We start from the raw sequence: 13,438 nt of genomic DNA on the forward strand, positions 1-13,438 counted from the left end.
TAACTCTTCGACATTCCAAATTCAATAAAGGGGACCCTTTTCCTAATATTTGTTGATGTGTTTGCTTCATTAAGAATTATTTGTGTGTTATCTAGTGTAGTTTTTAGTTTGTGTTTATTTATGCATAGTTTCCAAGGAAGGTGTTTTTGGTACTCTGTAGCAACAAACATGCCATTACAACTATTTTCTCTATAGTATCCTTGTGAGTGGAATCAACTTCCATCTCAACAATATCACCACTAGGATTTATGGTATCACAGATTTCAGAAATAGTAGTAGAGGGGGACACAGTATGTGGGGATGAACTTTGGGAATGGGGACAATTAATAGGTGGATAATGATGAATTTATTTGACTATTTGGGTTCCTATGACAAATTCCCATGGTTCATCATTTACGAGATAGAAAATATGGGAATTGGGATTATGAGCATTACTTTGAATAAAATTTTGAGGGAGGGTATCAAGGGCATAGGGAACTATAGTAGTAATTGAAGGTTGAGTCACAAAAATGGGGTCCATGTCAGTGAAAGGGACAACTGGTGGCTTGAGAAATTAACTATTGAGAGGAACAATAATTTGAACTTCAGAAGTAGAGGGTGCAAAACTTACCAATAAACAAAATGATTGTACGGTGTTGCGAGCTGAGAAGACAGATTCCTTAATGCTCTTCAATATTGGTTGAAGGACTTGATCTATAGTGCACTTCTTAGAAGATGAAGGGATCTCCAAAGAAGACATACGAGGAAACATACCTTCGAGCGAAAAGACGACTTTTACATATTGGTGTTGAGACTAAACTCCTAGCGAAGACACCACTTCATTGTGGAACCCCTCTTCAGAAACATAAAAGGGCAATTGCTTCATATGAAAAGTTTTAGCATAGGTAACATTAGGACAAATATAAGTATTTCCATGGCATATACCAAACCATATTAAGTGGAGTGGTAATACTGATCCAAAATTGGCTTGGGTACTCATGTCACATTTTATGTAACATGCACCATTCTTCTATACTAGTTAGCAAAATATTCTTAAATAGGGAATTTATTAGTTGGGTCACCAGATACCTGCAACGAGGCATAAGAAAGTGCTAAAGGCTCATCTTCATCGATTTTAGTTGGCTGTCTTTCTTCCGACGTACACCACTTCATCATGGAAATTGCAACCACCAAATAAAAATAAATGAAATATATAGTCTGCTTAAAAACATCCTCGCAGACCTCAAATAACGCATTCAATGAACAGTTGCACCAATTGTGTTGCTCATCGTGGTCACAAGATTCTGTAGCATAAATGGTGTCTAGGGTGCATTCGTATTTTGTATAATGGAACATGAACTTGATTTCTATAATGTGGCATATGAATTTGATTATGGAATTATTGATCATGTTAATAAAAACACCACGCCCTCATTGTTGAGTGCCATACATAGTGTAAAAATTGTCATCACCTTTCTTCTTTCCCTTAGAAGTATTCTAAAACGTAGAGGAAACATCGACGTTGTAGGTTGAAAATCTTGTCAACCTATTGATATCATCAACATGGATTGCATACTCTCCATCAAGCCACAATGACCCTCCATGCAGTCGACTGATGAGAAATTTAGTGTACCTCATAGCAAAAACCTCTAGTGGTACCAAAAACAAGAAAAATTCATAGTGTCATCAATGTCGACCTATGAAAAGGCCAAAATTTTGTCTTGACATGAGAATAAGCACTTCCACCTAGTTTTTCCAAAAACTTAGTTATCGATCAAATGGGAACTATTACCTCAAAACGGGTACTCGAGCCCAAAAATCACAAAAAAACATGAAAAAACACCTTGAAATCGAAAAGTGTTGATGCTGGAATAACGTCTTGTTTTTCCAAGTAGATTTCAATACTTTTTAAAAATAACAGTAAAAAACAATAAAAGCCATTTTGTTTGGTGCAAAAAACACCTTGAAATCGAAAAGTGTTGACGCTGGAATAACGTTTTTTTAGGGTAAATTTTCAACATTTTTTAGTAATGACGTTAAAAACAAAATATCGTGACATTGAAAAACTTTAAATTTCCAATGATTTTCAAGCATGACATTAACGATAAAATATCACATCTTTGAAAACCCTTAAAATTCCAACGATTTTTAAGCATGACATTAAATTTAAAATATCACTTCTTTGAAAAACCTTAAAATTCCAACAATTTTCAAGCATGGTGCTAAGAAAAATATTTATAGTTGTTTTGAACCAGAAAATTAAAAATAAAATATCATGACTCAGAAAAACATTAAAAATCTTGACAAATTTTCAACCATCGAATTAAAACCAAAGATTATGACTACAAAACAATCTTAAATTTTCAAAATATTTTAAGCATGACATTATGGAAAAATTTATGACTAAAAAAATTTAAAAATGAACACCTGAATGAAAGAGTTATTATACCAAGAGTAATTTTTTTTAATGCCAAATGTATCGCAATTTTGAAATCTTATCCTAAGACAACTTGATACATTGCGAAAAAAGATTAAAAATCAACTATTAAATTGACACGCAGTGTAGGTGAGCTCAACCCATTGTAATGAAAACTTAAAGGTCCGTTGGGGCCTAAATCTACCTCAGGCTGAGAAAGGAAGGTCTATAGTAACATCAAACCACGCTTAACCTGGTAGCTAGCCCTACCAGGTCGAGAGAGGCCTCTCTCCTTGTCAATCTCAATGAAAATTTATCAAGGAAGGCTTGAGATGACTGATATAAAAACTAATTTTAGGCTAGGCATGATTGCTCAGAGGAATTTGATTGGTTTTAATGGTTTGTTGTTGGATCAGATAGGGAAGGCGGCTTTGGTTCCTGGAAATGAACACAGATTTGCAGAGGTTTCTGTGGGGCAAGGTAGGCAAGTGTTTTAGGACTTTGAAATGAGTGTAATGATGAGTCTAAAGATTGGTGAGGGGCTGGAGAGGGCATGCAAATGTCATGAATCCTCTTCAGACAGTAGAAAACATGTAAAACTAAACAAACCCTAAGGCAGAGCATTGAAATACCAATGGATTCTACCTTTTACACTTGATTCATTTAGCTATGAAGAATAAAAGGGATGATGGCACACATAAACATAAGATCACTAAATAACTGAGAAGGAAACTATGCTAATTCACATTACCACAAGAATGCCACAAAATGCTGCAAAACCCTCATTTATTCCCTTGCCAAACTGCAAAAGTGATGTACAAAGTAGCTCAGTGCATCCACAAGAGTCCAACCTTTACAAATGACTGAAAAAACACATGATATAGACCTCCAAACCACCTTTGCTATCCATCAGGGGTCGAATCCATGAGAAGAGGGGTGGTTTCAACCATATCTAAACTAGGAACACAAAAATAGGCAGTGGAACAACTTGCCTCTAAAACTTAGGAAACTGATTCATTTAACTCTAAACCACTTACCACTGATGTATCTACCTTATCAAGTCAATTTTTATCATTTTTACATCATAGTACATCAATTTACATCATGTCACGTCATGAATTTTATCATAAGAAAGAAAAAGTCAAACTAGAAGAAAACTAGGCGAAAAACAGACTTTTTGAGCAAAATTGGCACTTTTTCATCCTATGCGTAGCGCCATTTTTCTATGTGTAGCACTTTTTCCAAGCTACTTTTGGAAGGCTTCCCGAGGTCCAAATCAGGTGCAGGATAGCTCGTTGGAAAGCTCTATGAGTCTAATTTCTGTAACAACTTGAATTTTTTGATTTGGAGTCCAGTTTCCCCTCCACAATTGCAGTCTCCCAAGACTGCTTCCTGTGTGGCCAAAAAGTGGCAGAGAGGGCATTTTTCGGGTGTTTTTGGCCCTTTTTGAGGTCTAAAACTTGTCAAAATTTCCTAGTAATTTTTGAGCATGTATAAATTTTCATAAGGAATCCAAAAATTCAAAGTTTTATCCAAATGGAGGTCCCTATCAAAATCGAGCGCCGATGGCACTACGCACTTGTTGGAAAAGCCTGTGCGTAGCGCCATTTTCAGATCAAGTTTTGGAGGCCTTCCCAGTGTCAAAATTGGGTGCACGATAACTTGTAGGAAATCTTATTGAGTATAATTTCCAACACAACTTTAAGTTTTCAATTTGGAGTTCATTTTCCCTGTCAAAAGTCAAATCTCCCATGACTGGTCAAAATGTGCAAAATGAGGCTACCTAAAGGAAGAGTGTTGTTGCAGTCAACTTTTGAAGATCTTCCTCAATTCCAAATTGAGCTCATGATAGCTAATTGGAAAGATATTTGTGTCTAGTTATCATTTAATGCATCAAGAAAGTCATTTGGCCAACCAAGCTAGGAGAAATCTTGATTTTCCCAAGGTCACTTCAGAGGTGCATCAATTCTCTTGAGGCAACTGTATTTTTGACATTTCTCTAAAACCATGACACTTGTGTAAAAATTGAAGGAGGATTTTATTCCTTGGCCTATTTTGGACAAAAAAATCTCTTACTTTCTCCAAATTCATCTTCTTTTTGTCAGAAACATCATTTGAGTAAAACCTACCCCAATGTGTGGAACAAGGGATTTGTCAAAATGAAGGGAAATGAAGGGGATAAGGGGCTTCTAAATTCTTAAAGAAATTTTGGGAAGTAGGGAGGGATGTTAGGAAACAAGGGAAAGTGGAATTTCAAATATTGAGTGATGGGAAGGGGTTCAAAAGGGCTAAACATAGGTCAAGCTTAGAAAATTGTCAAATTGTAGCAAAAAACTAGGGTTTGTGGGAAAATGAGGAATTTGAGGGATATCAGTGATGGGAAATGTTTAGTAAAGTACATTAAGGATAGAGGAAGGTGTATGACCATCAGGATGTAATCTTTGTTGATGATTTGAACATCTAAGAGAAATTACCTTCAAAACCCTAGGAGAGGGAAATTATCCTTACCCAAGTACAACTGAAGCATGAACAAGGTGTAAAATGACCCATTGGAACCCGAAATGATGATAAAAACCCTATGAATGATGGTACACTCAACTGAATGGTGACATGGATCGATATTTGGACAATTTTGAAAGGAGTGCAAACAAACCATAGACCTAATACCTAGTGACCAAATTTTACTTGAAAACTCACTGAAATGACGAAATTTGACTTTGACACTCTAAGACAACTTTGTAAGAGCATATTTGATCACTGGAGGAAGGCTGCAAAGACTGACACTAACATTGGCTCCAATGGGGATGGTAGCTCCTTAGAGGTGCCAAGAACTGTAGATCTTTGGGAGAGTAGACCAGTGCCTTATCCATTGGGCATGGAGTCAAAAACTCAATCTGAAATGCATGACTAAAAACTGACGACTTGACGACACAAACTGACTTGAAACTAACTCAATACTAAAACACAACTGACAAACTGGAAAATATGCTCAAAATGGAGCTTATTCAATAAAACCTACTCTAACTGTTTCATTCATCACCTGATCAAGTGAAGTGAAATAACCAATGCAACCAAGTAAGAATTCTAGCTGCTGTTTGCATTCTCCACAAGTGCTTTCTTATGAACAATAAGAAAGAACTATTGAAAGGCAACTCCCATGAAAACTTGTAAACAGATCCTTTGAATGATATGGATTCTCTATTTGACTCCAAAAACACTACATAAGGATCTTGAAATTCATGCACATTGGGACTTAACCCATCCAATGGATTACTTTTCGTCTCCTCGTACCATGAATGCAAACTTTCATCTGAGCGTTGTGACGAGACTCCTACTAAAAATGAAAAAGAAACTGGCTGTTGGATCATGTTTGTATTGGTACTTTTTTCAAGCTCACAGTTAGCTAATGGAGAAGGACTTCGACTACAGACATCATCTAACACATCATCTACTGGATCGTGAAAAACTTGAAAAGACTATTGCAACCCATTTTCTATTGGTTTCGATGAGATTACATGATTTCCTACAAGCTGCTCACTTGAAGATATACTCTACAATTTTCCTTTCAAAAACTGAAATGATTCAAAACAGAATGGAATGGAATCATCTTTCATCATTTGATCATATGGCCCAACTTCCAAGTCTTCATTTGCAACTTGACAATCAATGGCATTCGGAGGCTGCAACTTTGGATATGAAAAGTCTTGAACAAGGTTTTCATTGCCCTCTAGATGGTCAAGATCGAAACTTATCGATAGTTGATTTCTGATTGCATGAAAGTTGTCTCTGATGAACTGAAATGAAGAAAAACAAAAAGGCAAAGATCCTTCACTTACTTCAAAATTTGCTACACTTTCCTCCTCATTTCCGTAGCTGATATGCATCGGTTGATCAATGCATTCGAGCTACTGAAAATGAACTTCCTCCTTCCACAAACCAGCTGTTAATTTTTCTGCAAGATTAGCTTCTATTTGGAGAACATAATCATCATCATCATACTTATCAAACTAAGGAAAATCATTAGTATAAAAGACATCATCAAGCATGCATGTCATATCAACATATCTCTCTTCGCCAAGATAATCTATAAAACAATCATTATCAGATCTATGACAATTGGGATAAGAAACAAAATGTCTTGGATCAGCAACTTGTTCTTCTTCAATCAGCGAGCCATGGGCTTGAACATCATAATCATTCCTTGCGGTGATATTTTACATCATCTCTTCCACTCCATTTACCAAAATGTCGAGCTTTACCTTTAAGGACGTCAATTCCTCTGGATCTATGTTCTTCACCTCTTCTTCCTTCAACTTTTCCCTCTAATCATCAAATTAAACTCTACATCTATTGCACTATTCTGTATCTCTTCAAGAGTTGCAAGGTTTTTTTCTCTCAGCTGAAACTCCATTTATGGATCAAAGGCTTCCGGGTAGTGTAAGAGAGCAGATCCAGGAGGAGGTCTTATATTAACATGCATCGAATAATAAACTTGGTTAAAGCTGGCTGAAAATTGTTGTATTGTCTCCCCTGGCAGTCTTTTCAACTAGTTATACTCTTCTATAATCAAGAAACGGTTCTGTCTGACCACCCACCTGTCGAGGAAATTTTTTATGAACTACTGGAAATTTGAGATGCTGGCATCAGGCCGGGTTTTGAACCAACTCTTGACTTTGACTTGCAAAGAAAGAGAAAAAAGCCTAATATTGACATCCTCTTCATCAACTTCAAAAAGGTCGAGGAAAGATCCAAAATTTAGTACGTCTCTCAGCAATGATGTCATTACAGTCACCATCAAATCTTGGTAGATATAGGTAATGATTTTTAGGGAAAGCATGGGATATAGGAGGTAAAATTAAAGGCTTGTATCGATCTGGAATTTTACAAGGTATAGGAATATGTACAGAAGGTGTAGAATCAGTCTTGGTCTCTTGAGGCTCATCAGTTTGAAGATGGTCATCACAAGATTTGGGAAAAGGGTCTTGATCAAGCTCAAAGGCATGCAAATATTTGGTATTCACAATCTTCAAAGGGAAGAAATCAAATGCAGGCCAAGGATCTTTTCTCAAATACAATATACTTTGTAAAAATTTCTTGACATTCTCGGGAAAAGAGAAGAAATAATTTATAACAAAGAACAAAATGTCTTGGATGAAATGCCAACTTGAATACCTGATCTTTCCATATTGTCCTTTCATGTTTCTGCTAGTTGGGTTCATCCTCTAGTGGAGTCCTTAGATCTAATCTCGAAACTGATTTGGAGTCGCCGGGGGAATGATTCTAGCCTTCCGATGTCTGATCGTTGTCCACCATCAACAATCAGATCTAAACTTGATTACATTTTGCCAAGGAACATAAAACTACATTCCCCAATATGGTTGCCACTATGTTAGGGCCTAAATATACCTCAGACTGAGAAATGTAGGTCTAGGGTAACATCAAACCATGCTTAACCTGGTAGCTAGCCCTACCAGGTCGGGAGAGGGCTCTCTCCTTGTCAATATCAATGAAAATTTATCAAGGAAGGCTTGAGATGACTGATATAAAAACTAATTTTAGGCTAGGTATGCTTGCTTAGAGGAATTTGATTGAATTTAATGGTTGGTTGCTGGATCAGATTGGGAAGGCAGCTTTGGGTCTGGGAAATGAACACAGATTTGCAGAGGTTTCTGTGGGGCAAGGTAGGCAAGTGTTTTAGGACTTTGAAATGAGTGTAATGGTGAGTCTAAAGATTGGTGAGGAGCTGGAGAGGGCATGCAAATGTCATGAGTCCTCTTCAGACAGTAGAAAACATGTAAAACTAAATAAACCCTAAGGCAGAGCATTGAAATACTAATGGATTCTACCTTTCACACTTGATTCATTTAGCTATGAAGAATAAAAGAGATGATGGCTCACATAAACATAAGATCACTGAATAACTGAGAAGGAAACTATGCTAATTCACATTACCACAAGAATCCCTCAAAATGGTACAAAACCCTAGTTTATTTCCTTGCCAAACTGCAAAAGTGATGTACAGAGTAGCTCAATGCATCCACAAGAGTCAAACCTTTACAAATGACTGAAAAAACACATCATATAGACCTCCAAACCACCTCTGTTATCCATCAGGGGTCGAATCCATGAAAAGAGGGGTGGTTTCAACCACATCTAAACTAGGAACACAAAAATAGGCAGTGGAACAGCTTGCCCCTAAAACCTAGGAAACTAATTCATTTAACTCTAAACCACCTACAACAGATGTATCTACCTTATCAAGTCAATTTTTATCATTTTTACATCATAGTACATCAATTTACATCATGCCACATCATGAATTTGACCATAAGAGAGAAAAAGTCAAACTAGAAGAAAACTAGGCAAAAAACAGAGTTTTTGAGCAAAATTAGCACTTTTTCATCTTGTGCGTAGTGCCATTTTTTCTATGCGTAGCACTTTTTCCAAGCTGCTTTGGAGGGCTTCCCGAGGTCCAAATCAGCTGTAGGATAGCTCGTTGGAAATCCCTATGAGTCTACCTTCTGGAACAACTTGAAATTTTTGATTTGGAGTCCATTTTCCCCTCCAAAATTGCAATCTCCCAAGACTGCTTCCTGTGTGGCCAAAAAGTGGCAGAGAGGGCATTTTTTGGGTGTTTTTGGCCCTTTTGGAGGTCTAAAGCTTGTCAAAATTTCATAGTAATTTCTGAGCATGCATAACTTTTCATAAGGAATCCAAAAATTCCAAGTTTTCTCCAAATGGAGGACAAGACCTCAAATTTTTAAGATTTCTGCCTGGTAACCTTCGATGTCCTTAGCTTTCGCATTTGTCGTGCGTTTAACCGCAAAATAAGTGTCTTCTAATGAGAAAACTTCTTTTGTAGTGAGCAGGGTTTCAAAGTTATCCATTCCATTTGGAGATTCATAAAGCTTTTTAAGATAGGAATTCCAGTCGTGTAAAGCAATTTTATTATTATCAAGTAAAAAAAAAAAATTTAAAAATTTAGAAAAAAAATCCCCTACGACCCCGAGGCACAATTGACCAAGGGTGGCAACGGGCCGATTCATGACAAAAAAAAATTTAATTTCATAAAATATATAAAAAAAAATAAAAAATAAACACAAAAAGAAAACCATAAAAATGTAAAAGAAAATCAAAATTAACTTGTAAAAATGAAAAATTTAAATAAAACAAAAAATAAATTAAAAAATATAAAAACTAAACAAACAAAAAATTAAAAAATATATATAATATAAGAATAAATAAATAAAAATTTAAAAAAGACCATTTTCAAGTTAAAAAAATGAAATCATTTTTAAAAATGTTAAATAATTATCAAAAAAATAAAAGTAAAAGTAAAATTAAAAATAAAAACAAAAAAATTCGAAACAATTAAAAAACTAAAATTAAAATTAAATTAAAAAAAAATTAAATTTAAAAAAAATTATATTTGAAAATTTAAATTGTAAAAAAATTTAAAATAAAAATTATAAAATTTAAAAAAAAAAAAAAAAAAAAAAAAATAATAAATATTTAAATTTAAAAAAAAAATAAAAAAAAATAAAAACAATGGTTGAATTGAGGCTTCTGTGATCCATAACATTTATAAGAAATAATAAAAACAATTAAAAAAAGCTATATAAAAAAACAATTTAATATATATATATATATATATAAAAAAAAATTTAAAAAAAAAATAACATAAAAAAATCATTAAAAAAAAAATAAATAAAAAAAATTAAAAAATAAAAAAAATAAAAACAATTAAAACGCACACAACTCCCTCACCTCCCCCTCCTCACCCTCGACCCTCCTCCTTCCTCTCCTCCCCTGCCCTCTCCCCTCACCACAACTGACCCGCACCCCACCCCCATCATCTCCGCTCCCCCACCCGACCCTCACCCTAGCGCACCCACCTCCCTCACCCCCCTCCGCCCTCTCCCTCTCCCCCTTGCCCTGCTCCCCTCCCCAGCTAGGCCCCCAGCCTGCGGCCAAGAGGCCCCTGGCTAGGGGCCCAGATGGGGAGGGGAGGGGGGTAACGGGGACATGGAGAGGGTTGAGGAGAGTGAGGGAGGGTGCTGGGGTGGGGTGGAGGTCAGGTGGGGATGGGAAGAGGGGAGGAGGGAGAGGGAGGGCCGAGGGTGGGGATGGCAGTAGGGTGGGGATGGCAATAGGGTGAGATTGGGGTCGGGTGGGGGACGGGAGAGGGTAGGGGGAGGGGCTTGTGTGCATTTTAATTGTTTATATATATAATTGCGTTTTTTTTTTTTTTTTTTTTTTATTATTTTTTTATTTATTTTTTTTTGAAATTGTTTTTTTTAATGTTTATTTTTAAATTCTTTTTTATTGTTTTTATTTTTAATTAGTATTAAATTGTTTTGAATTTTAATTTAATGTTTTGTTTTGTTTTGATTTGTTTTTTTTTTTTTAACTTAAAAATAAGTTTTTAGATTTTGTTTTTGGTGGATCAATTTTTTTTCTTTAAATTATATTTTTTTTGAAAAAAAATCATTTTTTATTTATTTTTTGATAATTTCTTTTTCATCAATCTTTTTTTTTTTTTTTTCATTTGTACGAGTTAATTTTGGTTTTGTTTTCACATTTTTTTAGTTTAGTTTTTTTTTTTTTGTGTGTATTTGATTTTATTATTATTATTTTTTTTTTTATGTTTTATTGTTAACATGTTTTATGTTTTTATTTTTAATTTTTTCTGTCATGTTTATTTATTTATTATTTTTATGTTTTTCATTTTTGTTATGTTTTTTTATTTTTTATTTTTATATATTTTTATGTTTTATTACTAACATGTTTTTATTATTTTTATTTTTGTCATGCTTTATGTTTTACTTTTATGTTTTTGTTTTTTTTTTTAATATATTGTTTGTATTTGATTTTTTTTGTCATGTTTTCATTAAATTTTTTTTTTTTTATGTTTTATTACGAACATGAAAATCACCAACATTTAAAAAAATTTATCCACACTTAATTCATTAGAAAATTTAAAGTGTGAAAACTAAGCCCTCCAAACAAAAAGGGTTGATGCTCATTCGAAACCAAGATGAAAATCACTAACAAAAAAAAAATGTTCACACTTGATACATACAAATATTTGAAGTGTCAAAAATAAGCCCTCTAAAAAAATGTGTTGTTGTTGCATCAATACTTTTCAAAATCAGCATGAAAAGCACTAACATTTAAAAAATTGTGTTGATGGTGCATCAACACTTTTCAAAATCAACATGAAAATCACTAACATCTAAAAAAAATGTTCATACTTGATACATAAGAAAATTTAAAGTGCCAAAAATATGCTAAAAAAAAGTGTATTCTGGCATCACCACTTTTCAAAATCTGGTGATTTTTTTCTACCTCAAAAAAACAGGTACCAGTTCACTTTCTCATTTGATCAATAACTATGTTTAAAGGTTCCATGAAATCTTTAAGCTTTAAATATGGAAATAGAAAAGTGTCGATCAAATCGTTGTCAACCAATGAAGATTTCTCATATTTACCTAGAGTGTCTTCCATCGCCACAATGCAAGAATCTGAGAAACCTGGTGAAATTTCGAGATTAGAGAGACTATCCATAACTAAAGGTTAATGGATATAGACAAAATAAACAGGAGGCCGAGAATGAGTTTGAGGATAAAAAACACTTGACACATAAGCTAAGGTGAATAATTCGACTATGCAGATAGACACAATGGAAGATCTGGTGACTGTAGGTAGACTATATAAAAAAAAATGTGGTGGGATATGGAATGATTAGATTGTTAGCTTATAAATATGGAAACTTACCAAAATAAGTTTGAATCAGGATAGTAATGATGCCTAGGACGGGAATTTGGGTTTGATGACATAGAAAACTCAAAAAGAGGAATATCATTATGACTACATAAGGGGAAATGATTGAAAAATCATAAAGTGAAAAATAAAACCAGTTAGAAATTTATTACAGGAAGGATTAGAATAATGATTGAAAATACCCCTATTAATAATAACAAGATTGATAGATGGGACACCCGACACGTGCTTCCCTAACCACAATCAATTATAGTGGGTTGCAACTAAAAAAAACAAGCATAATTGATGAAACTACACTAAAGAATAAATATAGCAACAACTAGAAACATACAAACTAGCATGACTGAATCAATCCTAGACCTAATGAATATATCCTTTTGGAGAATAAAGATTACTAGAAAAATTTATCTGCCATAGTAGTGCTTTAGGTATGCACCATTCACCCATCCTAAAAAAAAGAACTCCATTGATCTACACATTTAACAACTCCCAAATCTCATATCTCTGCAACAAAGAAGGGACCCAACCAATGGGTTTGTAGCTTCCCCAGATGTTCCAAGTATTTTTTCGTAAAGAAACACTCGGTCTCCAAAGAAAAAGACTTTGTATTTATGTACTAATCATGACAATCTTTTTGTCAGTCCTTTTTAACAGTTTGACGGAAGTTGGACAAAAGCCTCTCCTCATCCAATTCCCATATCTCTTGTCTCTATTCCCCAATAGATGCATCATCTGACATCTTAGTGGCTTGTGCAATAAATAGATTCAAAACAATAAATTCAGCTGGAACTACAAATTCCCAACCATAAACAAGCTAGAATGGTGTATACATATGCAATCACTTCATAGTAGTACAATAGGCCCATAAAGTAACTAGAACTCACCCATCCCAATCATCCATGCTTGCAGAATAAATCTTAGTAAGCCCCTTTTTCTAGGATTTTATTAAAAGCTTCAACTGTCCCATTTTCCCGCAGATGATACAGACTGCTCTTATGATGTTGAATCATAAAGTTCTACAATAATGTGTTAACAGTCTCATTAATGAAATGTGAACCCTGATCACTGGTAAGATTGCTTGGCACCCAAATCTAGTAATGATATTTTCAAATATAAACCATGTAGTAGGTTCAATAATAGTCCTTAGTAGTCCTTAGCCCAAAGTGTTAAATCAATAACAGTATTGATATAACAAGCATGAGAGTGTCACGCAAGGGGATTTATGGGCCCCTTGAAATCAATAGCCCAGTTTTCAAAGGC

The sequence above is a fragment of the Pinus tabuliformis genome, chromosome 8 (assembly GCF_031772625.1).
Source record: "Pinus tabuliformis cultivar Carrire ecotype Pingquan chromosome 8, CPIR1, whole genome shotgun sequence".
In the NCBI taxonomy this organism is placed as follows: domain Eukaryota; kingdom Viridiplantae; phylum Streptophyta; class Pinopsida; order Pinales; family Pinaceae; genus Pinus; species Pinus tabuliformis.